Source organism: Nyctereutes procyonoides, unplaced genomic scaffold, assembly GCF_905146905.1.
Source record: "Nyctereutes procyonoides isolate TBG_1078 unplaced genomic scaffold, NYPRO_anot_genome, whole genome shotgun sequence".
NCBI classification, from domain to species: domain Eukaryota; kingdom Metazoa; phylum Chordata; class Mammalia; order Carnivora; family Canidae; genus Nyctereutes; species Nyctereutes procyonoides.
In genome coordinates, this window is record NW_026575139.1 from 22,046,701 (window position 1) to 22,062,385 (window position 15,685).

The following is a 15,685-nucleotide window of genomic DNA, read 5'->3' on the forward strand; positions in this document are numbered from 1 at the left end:
TAGATGATGCTATCATGTCTTAAGTGTGGAAAGATGCAGAGTCAATGCCCAGGGACCATATAGTTGGCCTGATCAGGTTTCTAACCTGCTTTGCCACCAATGATGCAGGTCAAGTGTAATCATACTCCCTTTCCTGGAGTTTGATGCCCAGAAGGTGGCTGAATCAATATTGATTAAATAAAGGAATCCCTGGCTGATGCCAAGGTCCCAGAGCAGACAGGGAAAATAAATCTCACTCAGGCAAGGAATAGAAATTCTCCCTTCAGTTCATCCCAGGAAAGTGGGACTCAAGGGCGAACAGTGGAAAATCAAACACAAAGAGCAAGTGGCAGGTAAGAGGTGGGTCACCGGAGTCCCTCCAACACAAAAATCTAAATCCAGGAGATTTAGTGAATGAGTTGGGGGTCAAGGGACTGAGCAGGGAGTGGGGAAATGGATGCCAGAACCAAGCACTATTCTTATCGTATAGGTCCCTTATCTGACAAGAAAATGTACATATCAGGAAGGAATAAAATGCAAGCTCTCCCAAAAGAGGTCAAATCTTACATCTGTGAGGGCTGTTGAGAAATAGCCAAGCCAATAATGACATAATAAACGATGATGTAATCCAGGAAAAATGACTCAAGTGCAGACTTTGTGAAAATCTGTATATAAAACGATGTAGCAGTAAATTAGTCTTGTACGCCATAATAGGCACATATTTACCATAACTACAAAAAGTTAAACTGGCAAACAAGGACCCAAAGGCCCATAACCAGGTGTGAAGGAAGAGTTGGTGTTTTAAGTTCACAGGACTCTTTTAAAAAAAGGGGGGGGGGGGGGATCCCTGGGTGGCGCAGCGGTTTGGCGCCTGCCTTTGGCCCAGGGCGCGATCCTGGAGACCCGGGATCGAATCCCACGTCGGGCTCCCGGTGCATGGAGCCTGCTTCTCCCTCTGCCTGTGTCTCTGCCTCTCTCTCTCTCTCTGTGACTATCATAAAAAATATTAAAAAAAAAAAAAAAAAAAAAAACAGGAATCCTTTTCCTACAAAGCAGAAGAACTCAAATGTATGTCCCGGGCAGCATCTCTATCTCCTAGAAGCATGTTAGAAATGCAAAATCTTGCTCCCCACCCAAGACTTAGTGAATCAGAAACTTTAGGGATGGGGTCCAGCATTCCGTGTGCTAACAAGCCCTCCAGGTGACTCTGATGCAGTTTGAAAACCTGTGCAATAAGAAAATGCTTAAAGAAAACACATGAAAAGGGACGGGGAAAGTCTAATTCACTTGCAACTCGGCGAAATACCTCCCCAACAGCGCCCACCAAGTGCCAGTTATCACGGACGTGAGCAGTCAATGCCTACTGGATCTGCGGGCTTCCTGCCTAGGAGAAAGTTAACGCCGCTCAACCTGGGGAGAGCTGGGCTAGGTGTCCTCCGGAAGCTGCTCTCCGTACACAGGTGTCATCGGCACGTTCACGGTGAGAACTGCCAGCGCAGGGCCCGCGCAAGGTGGGGGGGACCAGGGGCGCTCCGGGGCACTGGATCTCCGCGGGGCCCCCTGCTCTGCTCCGCACCACGCTCAGCCCCCGCGCTCATCCCGGCGACAGCCCAACAGCCCAGAGAGAGGTCTCCCGGGGGCGCCACCTGAGGCCCTCCCGCCCCGCCCCGCCCAGCCCTCCCAGCCCTCCCCTCGCAGTCCGCGCGGCCGCCCCCGGCGAGCCGGGCTGCAGCCACCGCAGCGGGGGCGGGGCCCCGCCGGTCACGTGGCCGCGCGCCGTCCCGGGTGACCCGGGCACAGGCCCAGGGTTCCTTCCCCACCGCCCGAGCGGAGGCAGGCGCCCGGCGGGACACACCGCCTGCCCCGCGCTCCTCGCGCCGTGCGGCCCCGGCGCGCCTGCCCTACTCACCCCGAGGGACGCGAGGACGCGGCGCCAGGTTGCACGCCGCAGCCGGCGGACGGGGTTCGCCGACCCTTGCTCTCCGCCACCCGCTGACTGCGCCTCGCGAAGCGGACCGCCGCGCGGCCTGCCGGGACTTGTAGTCCGTGGTTCCCGAGGCTGCCCACCTGCGGGCCACGCATCCCCGGGAGCCGGAGGGGTCAGGGCGCCTTACCTGTCAGACCGCCTTGTCTCTTTGCCCTACCGCGGACGTACAGCCTTCCTGAAAACTTGTTTCTGGAGGAGGCACAGAGTCGTGTTCAGTGGAGAATCGGGTTGTGGGTTTGTGTATTTTGAATAAGGTATTAGAACAAGTAGGAGAAGACGACATTGACAGTTGCCCAACGGTGAGAATGTGCTGCTGGTTAATCTGTGGCCCCCATTCGTTCATTCGTTGACCTACTTCGCGTGTTTATGAGATGTACTTTGGAGACCTTCATCAGACCTTCATTCATTCCACAAATACCTCTTGAGCCACTTCCTGGGGGAACCGAGATGGGGGGTGCGGTGGGGTGGGGATGCATCTGTCAATTCAATATAATTGCGATCAAATTTCCAACAGAATCTTTCCTGAAATGTCAAGCTTATCTAAAATTTATATGCAGGGTACCTGGGTGGCCCGGTGGGTTATAAGCCTCAGCCTTCGGCCCAGGTCATGATCCCAGAGTCCGGTCCCAGCGGCAACTTGAGCTCTGCTCCACGGGGAACCTGCTTCTAACCTCTCCCTCTGACTGCCCATCCCCCTGCTTGTGCACGTGCTCTTTCTCCGTCAAAATCTAAAAATAGAATCTATATGCAAAACCAAAGGGTAAAACGTTGCCAAAACACTCCTCAAGGAGAGTAACGTGTTTCAAGGACTCGGCCTTTCATATATCTTTATTTATCTTTTAATGCTGTAAAAATTAAGGCCATTTGGTATTAGTATAAGGATGGTAGAAGTGGTGGTCAGAACTTAGCCTAGAGAACCCAGAAACAGATCCAGGCATATGTGGGATCTTGATTATATGAAGAGCTAGCATTATGGGTAGACACATTATCCAGATAAAGGTAAAGACACATTATCCAGTATATGAGCTCAAACAACTAGCTCTCTGTGGGACTTCACTCACCTCACATACAAAAACTAATTCCAGGTAGATTAAAGACTTTCAAGGGGAAAAAAAAAATCAGAAAGGTTAAGAGAAAATAAAGGAAAACATCCTGTGATCTCAGGGTTGGGTTCATTATATGACACAAGCACAAAGTGTATACAAAACCTTGATAAATTTGGACTACATTAAATTCAATAACTTCTCTTCATCAAAAGGCATAAAAAGACAAGCCACAGACTAAGACAATTGATACAGAGATAGCAGTAGTATAGAATTGCATAATACAGTCTCCCCTACCGCTGTCTGAAGTTTGCAGTGTATACATGCTAAGATAGGATCATGAATAATTTTCAAGCAGTGTGAGAAGTATGAGCTAGAGGTATGAACAAAGTGATCTAGGAACATAAAGAATGGAACAATAATTTTGCCCAGAAGATTTTGAAATGCTCCGTAAACTAAGAACTGACTTGCAGGCTGGGAATTAAAGGTTGAAAGGGTTTCCCCTAGAGATGGTTGTTAACATCAAAGAAAAAAAAATTGTTTTTAAAAAAAAAGCATAAAGTTGCAGTATAATACAGTAAAAGACATAAGGTATTTAAATAAAAATAGGAAGTTTAAAACCAGAGAGAAGACATAATAAATATATTAAAAACTTAGTATGCACCTAATTGCAGTCTAAGTTTAAATGTTACTATCAGGCTAGCAGTTATCCTGAGGAGTGGAAATGGGTGATGGGGGGTGGGGGCTAAAGAACTTTCAGTTTATACCATGTGCCCTTTTATAATATTTGAAATTTTTTTACAATGAATGTGTGTATAAATTTAATTATCTAAACATTTTTTAATTTTTAAGCCTTCAAGTTCAACATGGTATGTTGAATACACTCGTTTAAATCCCCTCCTTCCTGAAATCCCATGAAAATGACAGGAAAGTTGACGGGATGAGCACTGGGTGTTATTCTGTATGTTGGTAAATTGAACACCAATAAAAAATTAATTTATTAAAAAAATAAAAAAATAAAAAATTAAACTAATAAATAAAAAAAAGAAAATGACAGGAAAGGAATTAAAAAGGTATAAAACCCAAAGGGAACAAGCGAAGAGACAACAGCAAATAGGAAAAATCAAAAAGTACATGGGGGAAGCTCCAACACAGATAGGCAATTGAGGTGCTTATAAACAAACACCAGAAATTCTGATTTTAGATTCTAGTCTGCAGTCTGGAACTCCATAATCCTTAGAAAGCTCCCTCAGTGATTTTAATGGGCAGTTTAGTGGAAAAGCTCTGTCAAGGAAGCAGTTCATGTAGTGAAAAGCTAGTGGATTGAAAGCAGTGGTTCTCAGGCAAGTTAGAAACACCTAGAGAGCTTTAACAACCCTGGGGGGGGGTACTTGGGGGGCCCAGTCAGTTAAGTGTCTGCCTTTGGCTCAGGTGGTGATCTCAGGGTCCTGGGATGGGGTTCTGGGATGGAGCCCTGCTTTGGGCTCCCTGCTGAGTAGGGAGTCTGCTTGTTCCTCTGCCCACCCCCCTTCATTAGTGCTCTCTTTTTCAAATAAATGAATAAAATCTTTAAAAAAAAAAAAAAAACACCAATAACAACAACAACAATCCTCCTGGGCCACACCTCGGCCCTCTTAAGTCATTTCTGGGGGCAGGACCTGGGTGTAACTATTTTGTAGAGCTCCCCAGAGCATTTCAATGCCTATGGAAAGCTAGACAGCACTGATATAAAGAGTCTTGTTTCAATTGTGTGACTTAAAGCAACTTTTAGGCAACCAAAGACTCACTAAATTCTACCTCTGAGACTAACAATACAGTGTATATAAATAATAAATATTTTTTTAAAAAAGCAAGTTTTCTAATTTGGCAAAGCTTGAACTTCCTTTTTGATTTACCAAAGGTAAAATGATGAAATGGTAGCTTCCTTCATGATAAAAGGTATTATTATCTATCCACCTACTTCAGAGGTTCTTGTGAAGTGTATGAGAGATGAGATGAGGTATATGCTTTGGAAACTGAATATTGCTGTGAAGACATGTCCCATCACACTTAGAAGAAAATCCAAACTCTTTACCAACTCACCCAGTTCCCCTGGGCTTGTTCCTAGCACCTCTGTCTCTAGCCTCATTTTCCATCCTTCTCTCCCTCACTTCATGCCACTCCAGCTTCCTGTCTATTCCTCAACCTGCCATATTGACTGTTGCCAGGAGGCTCTTACACTTGCCATTCCCCCATAACTTCAAAGGTCTGCTCCATCCCCGCAATCTGTTCTCTGCTCCAATGTCACCCCTCCAAAGATGCCATCCCTGACTACTCTTACCTAACCACCACCACTCCTCCACATTCCCTAAAACACACTATCCCCTTACATCGCTTTACTGTTATAGCATTTATCAATACTTGAAACTATATTATTCATTTGTTTAAATGGCTTTTATCTGTCTCTTTCACTAGGCCATAAGCTTCATGAGAACAAGGATTTATTTTTTTAAGATTTTATTTATTTATTTATTTATTTATTTATTTATTTATTTATTTATTTATTTATGAGAAACACAGGCAGAAGGAGAAGTAGGCTCCCCAGGGGGAGCTTGATGTGGGACTCGATCCCAGGACCCCAGGATCATGACCCAAACCAAAGGCAGACAGACACTCAACCACTGAGCCACTCAGGTGTACCAAGAACAGGGATTTAGATCCTCAGTGCCTAGAAAGGTGACAGACAACAGATAAACAAAGAAACAACAGGATAGATACATAATAGTATAAACCCTATAAAGGAAAGAAGAGGGGTGTGTGATAAAAATAACTAAACAGAGGCCAGAGATGGTGACTTTGGATAGAGAAGAAGTCAGGCAAGGCATCTTTGAGGATGCTACAACGTGATGGATGGGCAAGTCAGCCATGGGGAAGAGGAGGAAGTATATTCCAAGCAGATGGAACAGCAAGGACAAAGGTCCAGGGGTAGGAAAGAGCCTCACATGTTTGAAGAACAGAGAGGAGCCCAGTGTAACTTAAGCAGAAAGAATGGTGTGGGAGGAGGTAGGAGAGGAAGGTAGAGTCAGGTCACACAGAGTGTCGGAGCATTTACTGGTTTGAATTTTAGTCCAAGTGCACTAGGAAGCCAAAGGGTTTTGTTGAGATGGGATGTGACCAAAGAAGCTAAATAGAAAATGAACCAAGCATCAAAGCCACAAAGGGAAGCAGCTAAATTATCTCAGAACCTGCCAAGGTCCCAGTTGAGTTTCTGAGGCAGCAGGGCCTGGAGTTGGTAAATTCAGTGTTCAGAATGCTATCCAAGAGAAGCATTCAGGCAAGATGCTCTGTGTTGATGCAATGAAACGCCTGGACACCTGCATCCCGATGTTTCTAGCAGCAATGTCCACAATAGCCAAACTGGAAGGAGCCTCGGTGTCCATCGAAAGATGAATGGATAAAGAAGATGTGGTCTATGTATACAATGGAATATTACTCAGCCATTAGAAACGACAAATACCCACCATTTGCTTCAATGTGGATGGAACTGGAGGGTATTATGCTGAGTGAAGTAAGTCAATCGGAGAAGGACAAACAGTGTATGTTCTCATTCATTTGGGGAATATGAATAATAGTGAAAGGGAATATAAGGGAAGGGAGAAGAAATGTGTGGGAAATATCAGAAAGGGAGACAGAACATAAAGACTTCTAACTCTGGGAAACGAACTAGGGGTGGTGGAGGGGGAGGAGGGTGGGGGGTGGGGGTGAATGGGTGACGGGCACTGAGGTGGGCACTTGACGGGATGAGCACTGGGTGTTATTCTGTATGTTGGTAAATTGAACACCAATAAAAATTAATTTATTAAAAAAAAAGAAAGAAAAAAAGAAACGACAAATACCCACCATTTGCTTCGACGTGGATGGAACTGGAGGGTATTATGCTGAGTGAAATAAGTCAATCGGAGAAGGACAAACATTATATGGTCTCATTCATTTGGGAAATATAAATAATAGTGAAAGGGAATAGAGGGGAAGGGAGAAGAAATGGGTAGGAAATATCAGAAAGGGAGACAGAACATGAGAGACTCCTAACTCTGGGAAACGAACTAGGGGTGGTGGAAGGGGAGGAGGGTGGGGGGTGGGGGTGACTGGGTGGCGGGCACTGAGGTGGGCACTTGACGGGATGAGCACTGGGTGTTATGGTTGGCAAATTGAGCACCAATAAAAAATAAATTTATTATTAAAAAAAAAAAAGATGCTCTGTGTTGTGTCCCGGAAGTAAACCATCTAGGAGGAAGCAGCCAACCAGAGGAAAAGCAGGAGAAAAGATTACTGTAGAGGGAGTAATAAAGGAACTATTCTTTGCAGGAAGGGAAAGACTTAAGGCTAGTAGTGGAGGAAACAGGAAAGCTGTATTTGGTTCCTGGCAGTATTCCAAAGGTGAGCAATGCCCTGCAGGGGTTACAGCCATAGAAGGAAGGGTGAGCTGCTGGAGGGCCAGACCTTGTGTTAGCACCTTCCCAGGACAGTGTTCAGCAGGAAAAGGCAGTCGATCCAGACCCAGGACTGGAAGGTCAGGGTCTAGCTATCCCCAGAGGGCAGTTGAGCATTTGCCAGAGGACCTGCAGACCAATCCATACACCATATACATTTGTGTGCTGGGGTTGAAGAGCAGAGGCTAAGGTTGGAGAGAGACAAGGCCTGATGCCTCTGAATACTTCTAGGTACCAATGACTATGAGATGGAAACCTGCTCAGCCCTGCATCATGGGGTGGTCAGACTGGCCTGGACTTGATGGAAGTCTAAAGCGATCTTTTTTTTAACACCTGGGAGGAAGTAAATCAAGATGAGTAATCTGGAATTCATTTCCAACCCAGGGGCTGGAGTGACATGGAGAGCAGGGACTTCTTATCTGCTTCTGGTTTAGAGACCCCACAAAAAGCACTTCACACAGGCCCTTCAGTTTTCTTTTTTTTTCCAGCTTTATTGAGTTATAATTGTCATACCCTTCAGTTTTCTTATCTGTTATAAAGAAGAAGAAAAATTCCTTGCAAGCAACAGCTGATATATCTCAGGGTAAAAACCAAATGAATTCTTAACTAGAATTCTAAATCAGTTTACTGGAGAGCTGTGTGTGTGTGTGTGTGTGTGTGTGTGTGTGTGTACACGAAGATCACATATATATTTATATATGCTAATAAATACTATATATGCATTTATATGCTATCATTTATCAAGCATTTGTTATTGCCAAATGCTAGTCTGTGCTTTAAGTATATTTTCTCATATAATTTTCATGATATATGAGATAGATCTTATTATCCCCATTTTTATAGCTGAGCAAACTAAGGCACAGAGGATCAAGCAGCTTGTCCAAGACCACTCCATAAGGACACAGCTGGGATTCTGTCCCCTGAGTGTGACTCTAGAGCAGACACTCTGGAATGAGCAGCTCGCACTGATCATAGGTGTATTTAGAGGGAATCATTTGAGGCAAATGTCTGGAGCCGAAGTTAACTCCGGCCTTGAGTTCTTTGAGCTGTTTTAACAGGAAATTGGCAAGCTGGCTCACCAGTAATCCTTTATTATCAGTCATTAATTGACCACACCTCTCAGTTAAGATGCAAGATGGACTGGGAGTTTGGTTAGCTGCTTCCAGTCCTGCCTAATGCTACTGGTTGTCTATTGACCTTGGACCTTGGGCCTTGGACCAGTCATTTTTCCCCTGCTGGGCTTAGGATCCTCTTTTGTAAAGTTAAGGAATTTTATGGGCGGAAATCTAAGGCTCTTCCAGCATTGACATCCCACAATTCTGAGTCTGTAAGCAATGTCCAACCTGACATCGAGGGTGCAGTGGAGTAAGACCCTGCACCAAATATCCTCTGTAGCTTACCGCAAGTCCTCTCTCCACCCTTCTCTGTCCTGCCCTGTGCCCAGGAGACTGACTAGCACAGGCTGTATCCTTGGGGCTCCACCGTCCTATCTTACAATTGGGTTTGGCCACTGGTTAACATGGGCAGAAGGCAGGGAGGCCCAAGGAGAGAGAGGCCTGTAGATATCTATTCACATGCATGCACACACACACACAGACACACACACATGCACATGCATGCATGCACATGCACACCTCCACCCCACTTCATGTGTGTGCTCTTGCCCTTCAGGTCCACATTTAGGCAGAGGCTGAGATCCTCTCCTGCCACAGCTCCTGCCGAGGCCTTTCTGCCCAGCCCCAGCCCTCACTGAGCTGCAGGAACACCCACACTGTACCCCCTTAGACCTGGGAGCAGTGACAACTTCCTGCGATGCTAGTGCCCAGCTGCTTCCCTGCCACTGCCTGTACCTCCTCTAAGCATTTCATTCATTCAACACTGCGTTTCAACCCTTGAACATGCTTCTACTTCCCATAGGACCCGGAGCACTGTAGCCCTCTTGGTGGAGAGGTGGCTTCCCTCCTTGTCATTACTGCCATGACATCAGAAATTTCACCATGTCTCAGGAATCCCAGACCTCAACACAGGAGTCCCACAACACAGGAATCCCCCTTCCTATTGAAATCCTGCAGGCTTCCCCCCTAGGCCCTACCACCAGCTGGGAACCTAGAGGTAGGCACTTTCAGGGTAAGGAAGCAGGATTCCCCAATTCTCCCACAGTGGTGGGAGCATCAACACCAATATTTAATTAGCCAGTCCATAAAAAATCCTCTTGGGCTCTGAAGGAGAGAGAACATGAAGTCTGACAGACTTGAGTTTGATTCCTGGCTCAGCTGCTTGCTGGCTGTGACCTTCCTGTGCCTTAGATTCCTCTTCTGTAAATTGAGGATAATAATATCTACTTTCAGACTAGCTGTAAGGATTGACTAAAACAGCCTATCCAAGGGCTTAGTACAATGCCTGACAAATACTGAGTAGATGCTCAATAAATGTTGGTTCCCTTTCTCTATTAGGCAACTGGGAGGAGTGGGGAAGCCAGGAAAACCATTCAAGGAGGTAAAGTGGTTTCTCCAGAAATACTATACCACCTCCTTCAGTTATGTAGTGGAATAGCCAGGGACTGACTGTTATGGCAGTGGACCAAAGCAGAAAAAAAAAAAAAAAAAAAAAAAAAAAAAAAAAGAACAACTCATCAGAAAGCAGGCTTTTGTCAAAACAAAACAAAACAAAAAAAAAAAGCAAAAAAAAAAATGCTCAAACCCAACTGCAGCAAGCAATTACAGAACAATAGTTAAATACTTTCTATAAATAGAGAAACTATTACGAGTTATCAGAGTGCCTTTGTCTGAGCTGACCCCCTACACCCAAAGATCTTGGCTCACGTGAGATAGAGGCTGGGGATCTTTGTGTCCTTTTTAGTTTTCTTGAGAAATTAAATCTCACACCACCCTTCTGTTGCCAAGAAAGGAGGGCAGAGACAGTGAGGACCCTCTTATCAGAAAAGAAAGACAATTGGAAATGTGACTCATGTCAAGAGCTAATCTGATCCTGAAAGAGGACAGGGTCTTACAGCTTCCCCCAAAAGCTGCTGACACCCTGGCCCTAACCTGCTGATGGGGCAGGTGGGTGGGTTGGCATTTCTGTGGGAAGAGGAGGCATGTGGGCTTTGGGCATCCCCCAATCATGCCCCTTTTGCTGAAATCTGAGGAGCAAATCCTATCTTTAACAATGGATATTCTGAACAAAAGCAAAGGAGAAGATAGTTCCATAAACATTCATGTTAGAGAATTTGTCTCTTGGTCTTGCCAGAAGGACCAAGCTCCAGCTTCCTCGCCCTGAATCTCTATGCCTGCCCAGACACTGCTTTCCTCCCAGGTCCCCAGGTCCCTCTCCCCTTCCTTCTCTCAGTCCTACCTGCTTTTGTGACACTTCCTTCACATACCCTTCCTTTCTTTCCCTTCCTCACCTTTTTCGTTGCCACAAGCATTGTCAAGTTCCCATGGATCCCATATCTAGACTTTTCCAGACTTCCATCTGGCTCCCCTTCCCCCAGATTCCTCCCCCTCACAGACATTACACAAACCACCCCCTTTTACCCTATTTACTGCATTCAGTACACCATTCTCTACACTGGGACTTTCTCAACTATGGTACAGGTGCCACTGATGTATGCTAGGTAGTTTTAGGTGGCATAGGATGCATGCTTAGTGCTCTTCCCAGGTCCCCTTTACCAAGCCAGTATCCCCATTACTCAGCTCCTGTGAATGTTGGCTGCTGACAATTCACAGCTGCCCCAACCTCCAGAAAATTAACAGGGCGGAAGGGAGATGCCCCACTAGGAAATATCTGGAAAATTACACCTTCACACATTCCCACATCACGCCGTCAGGAAGGTATTCTGTTTTTTTAAAAGCTGGGATGCTACAATTTGTTACTTTGGGAGAAAACCAGGTCAGTCTGGGAAAATCTAGGACACCTGAAGTTCAGTTCCACCAGAGGCCATAGAGACCTAATTGTCTTCTGCTCCGTGCCTGGAAGAAACAGTTGTTGGGTGTCTACACTGTCCCAGGTACTGAGCCACTATGAAGCACCAGGCCTTGTTTTGGGGATACTGATATTAATAATGATTTTCCTGCCCTGCTGAGAAGCCTACAGTTTGATGGACACAGACTATTGTTTTTTCATTTTAAAATCAATTTTTAAAATGCAATATAGGCATGTGTAAAGTAATGTTGGGGGTGATATGGAGGCAGGGGCAGGCAGGGAGCTCCTCTGTTTCTGTTAGACTGGAACATAATGAAATTCAGGATTCAGCAGCTGGGTTCCAGTGTGGACTCTCCCACTTACTAGCAGAGAGCCCCCAGGCAAGTCAGTAATGGTGTCTGCTAGCAAAAAAGAGCAATCAAAATGCCCTTAAGAGGGCTAGAAGGCTATACATCAACCTAATGGACATGGTGTCTGGGGAATAGGATTGCAGGTGGTTATTTTCTTCTGTTTGCGTTTCCATTTTTCAAAATTTCACAGAGAATAAAATTCTTTTGAAATCAGAAAAAGAGAATCACTAAATTTTTTTAATGGGATTTAATTCTCAGAAGTATGCTCTGAGGTGAACTCTTTAAAGGCATCTCTCCTCCTCCCCTTACTTTATTTATCTGTCTATCTAGCTATCTGGCAAAGCTCACCAAAGGGTAGTTTTTAGGACCACCTGCTTCAAGTCTTGGAAGTCTTATTAGTATACAAATTCCAAGCCCTCTTACCTGGATTCAGATGGTCTGGAGTAGGGCCCAGATATCTGTATTTTGACAAGATCCTTAAATGATTCTATTCTCAGCACAATCCTGAGAACCACTCACTGTTGAGGTGAATGAAACATTCTATTTACCTTAACTTTCCAGATAACTAGGGCTTATCCATGCATACAATTTTTTTTTTAAGTTTTACACTTCTTTGTCAAATAAGTTTGGTGAACAAAGTTTAAGTTTTCTGGGTGACTAGGAATCATGTACATGATATACTGTGGACATTTCTGTTGGATTATGTGGTACCATATCTCCTTCTCTAAAGGAGTGTTGGGCTGTGACATTTTTATAATACTATTTATTTTGTACTGTTATTCATCATCCAGTGTCTGTTATTCCTTTTATTAAAAATCATTTGTTTACCACCTCCTAGTATACAGATTGTCCCACTAAAAGAAATCAAGGCTTCTTAGAGACTCATTCCAGACCTGGGGATGGAAATGGGTAAGATGATCCTGAAATATTTTGTCACACCAGAAAGCATGGAAGTTACCAAAGACAATGAGGGCTGGGCCAGAAGAACTCAGAAGTCAACATCAAGAGCCTCCCACTTGCAAAACTGATTATCAATGGATTGAAGCACATCAAGTATCTTTACCTCTGTAAGTGCTTCAAAACAAACAAATAAGTCATCTCTGAGAAGTGCTAAAAACCACCTAATTATTTTAAAAATGAGTAATTAAAGAAAATCATGTATTCATTCTCTTTATCCTTTGTGAAATTCTCTTTTACAGAAGTATGCCAGCTAGTAAGTGAAAAAGGAATGCCAGAACCTCACCAATCTGCAACTCCTACTGGTTTATGGGTGCTGCGATAGTAATGTCTGCTAACATCACAAGAAAGACTACCAGACTCTGGATTTTCCTGATAGCAGTAAACACCACCATCTGTGAGGTTGCTCTATACCTTCCCCAGCCCCACAACAAAAACAAAGCCAAACAAAACCTTACATCTGGGGATGCCTGTGTGGCTCAACGGCTGAGCCTCTCTCTGCCTTTGGCAGGGTGTGATCCCAGGGTCTGGGGATCAAGTCCCACATCAGGCTCTCTGCAAGGAGCCTGCTTCTTCCTCTGCCTATGTCTCTCTGCCTCTTTCACTATGCCTCTCATGAATAAACAAAACCTTATATCTGATCAAGCTTCTAGATCTAATGAAGAATTTACAGGAAACAGAGGAGGAAGACCATCACAAAGATGCAAAACTCTAGGAAGCAAATAATCTGATTTCTTCAACAAAATATTGCATGAAAAAAATAAGAGATGGAAAAGGAACCTACAGGTAAAAGAGATATGAGACATATCAACCAATCACAACAGATAAACTTTACTTGGACCTTGATTCAAATAAGCAAAATATATAGATATTTAAAAGGCAAAAACAAGAACACACAAGAAACATACAAAACAAAAATGTTTAAGACAGTGAGAGAAATGACAAAATTGACTAGATGGATATTTGATTATATTGAATAATTTGGTATTTTTAAAATTAGGTGTGATAATGGTACTGTGGCTATGGTTTTTTTTTAATTATTTATTTATGATAGTCATACAGAGAGAGAGAGGCAGAGACAAGGCAGAGACATAGGCAGAGGGAGAAGCAGGCTCCATGCACCGGGAGCCCGACGTGGGACTCGATCCCGGGTCTCCAGGATCACGCCCTGGGCCAAAGGCAGGCGCCAAACCGCTGCGCCACCCAGGGATCCCTGTGACTATGGTTTTTAAAAAGGACCATATCTTTTAGAGAAGGGCACTGAAATTGTTTTCAAATAAAATATGATGTTTAAGATTTGCTTCAAAATAATCTGGGGGAGGGAGAAGCGGTGCCATGGGCAAGACTGGCCGTGTGTTGAAAAATGTTAAAGCTGGTGATGAATTTCATCAGGTTCATTTTTCTGTTCTACTTTTGAATATGTTTGAGATCTTTATAAATAAAATGTTCTGCATATTCGTAGTTGAAACTTGAAAATTTCAGGAAAGTAAAAGAAAATTTAAATTATCCATAATCCTGCAGAGATAATCACTACTATCAATTTATGGTCTACCCTTCTTGCCTTTTAAATAATACAATAGGAATCCTGCTGTGAATATGGTTTCATAATCTGCTTCTTTCACTTAAGATAGTGTATTTTTCCTTGTCATTAAAAATTCTAAAACATTAGTCTTAATGGTTGCAATAGTATTTCAGTTCCTAACATTTAGTCAAAAATAAATGTTGCTACTAAAAATTTTGCTGCTCTGAACATCCTCAAAAATCTTTATTTGGGGGTCCCACTCATTTTTTTAAAAAGCAGAACTAGTAGTTAAGAGAATATATTTTTAGATATTTAATACACATTGCCAAACTGTTCTCTAGAAAGGTTATATCCATTTATGTTCCTCCCCAGAGTGAGATAGAATTCCCCTTTTCCTAAAACCTTGCTCTGCTGCTTGAATTTTCCCTATTTCAGGGCACCTGGGTAGCTCAGTAGTTGAGCGTCTGCCTTTGGCTCAGGTCGTGATACCGGGGTCCTGGGATTGAGTCCCACATCGGGCTCCCTGCAGGGAGCCTGTTTCTCCCTCTGCCTATGTCCCTGCCTCTCTCTATGTGTCTCTTATGAATAAATTAAAATTTTTTGAAATAATAATAATAATTTTCCCTATTTCATGAGAATTCTAAGTCAAATGAGCAATTGATAAGTATGTTGGAACCAGACAGGCCTGTCTTTAAATTCTACTAGCTCTGTGACATTGTGATAGTTACTTAACATATCTGGATCTGGGAAAAGAATAACATTGGGAGGTCATGGCTGTGGAGTAACATCATAAATGTAATGATATGTTACCTGTATATTTCTTAGCACAGTGCCTGGTTTGGTAAATGTTAGCTATAACTATCATTGTTATCATTATAATTATTACATATTACCTTCCTATAGAAAGAAGTTAATAGTTTTTGTGACTGCTGTTTTCCTTTTCATGAAAAGGCTTTTTTACTTGCTTCTGCATTCAAGCTGTATTTAAGGTAAGTTGGGATGCTTTTGGCTGCATCCAAAAGGAAACTCAAGTCAAACAGAAAGCTGTGGAACCCAAAGTTAGGAAGGAGTTAGAAGATATGGTCTGTCCTTAGTGACTCCCTTGGCTCTGCCCTCCCCTGTCGTTTTCAACTCCACACTGATGCCCCTAGGATAAGGCAGCTAGCGCATAGAAAGATGAAAAAAAATCTGCATGCGTCTTCATTCACTTCCAAGTGGAAAAAAAAAGTTCCTGCCTACTACCCTCCAGTTAGATCTTGAGATGTACACTGACTGGGAACAGTTTTATTTACTTTTTAATTTGGGGGGTGGAACTTGATAAGCTGATTCTAAAGCTAAAGAGCTATTGAAATCTGAGGCTATTGAATAAGCAGAAGGTGAGAGGACCAGCTGTAACAGGAACAGAATAAAGAGCTCCCAAGAAGATCTACACATATGGACACTTGCTACATGAC

At 43.7% G+C, this 15,685-nt stretch overlaps 1 protein-coding gene across 4 annotated transcripts in view; it reads right to left on the bottom strand.

Annotated features, from left to right (window-relative positions):
- Positions 1-2,396, bottom strand: part of ADCK1 (aarF domain containing kinase 1) — a 116,367-nt gene extending 113,971 nt beyond the window's left edge. For 2 of the 4 annotated variants that reach the window (XM_055303568.1, XM_055303566.1), the window contains exon 1: positions 1,889-2,396. The gene's annotated coding sequence lies outside the window, so the exon portion shown is untranslated. Of the gene's footprint in view, positions 1-1,285; positions 1,325-1,389; positions 1,579-1,888 lie in introns of those variants that run through there. The other 2 variants (XM_055303570.1, XM_055303567.1) reach the window with 2 other exon arrangements.
- Between the last annotated feature and the right edge of the window lie 13,289 nt (positions 2,397-15,685).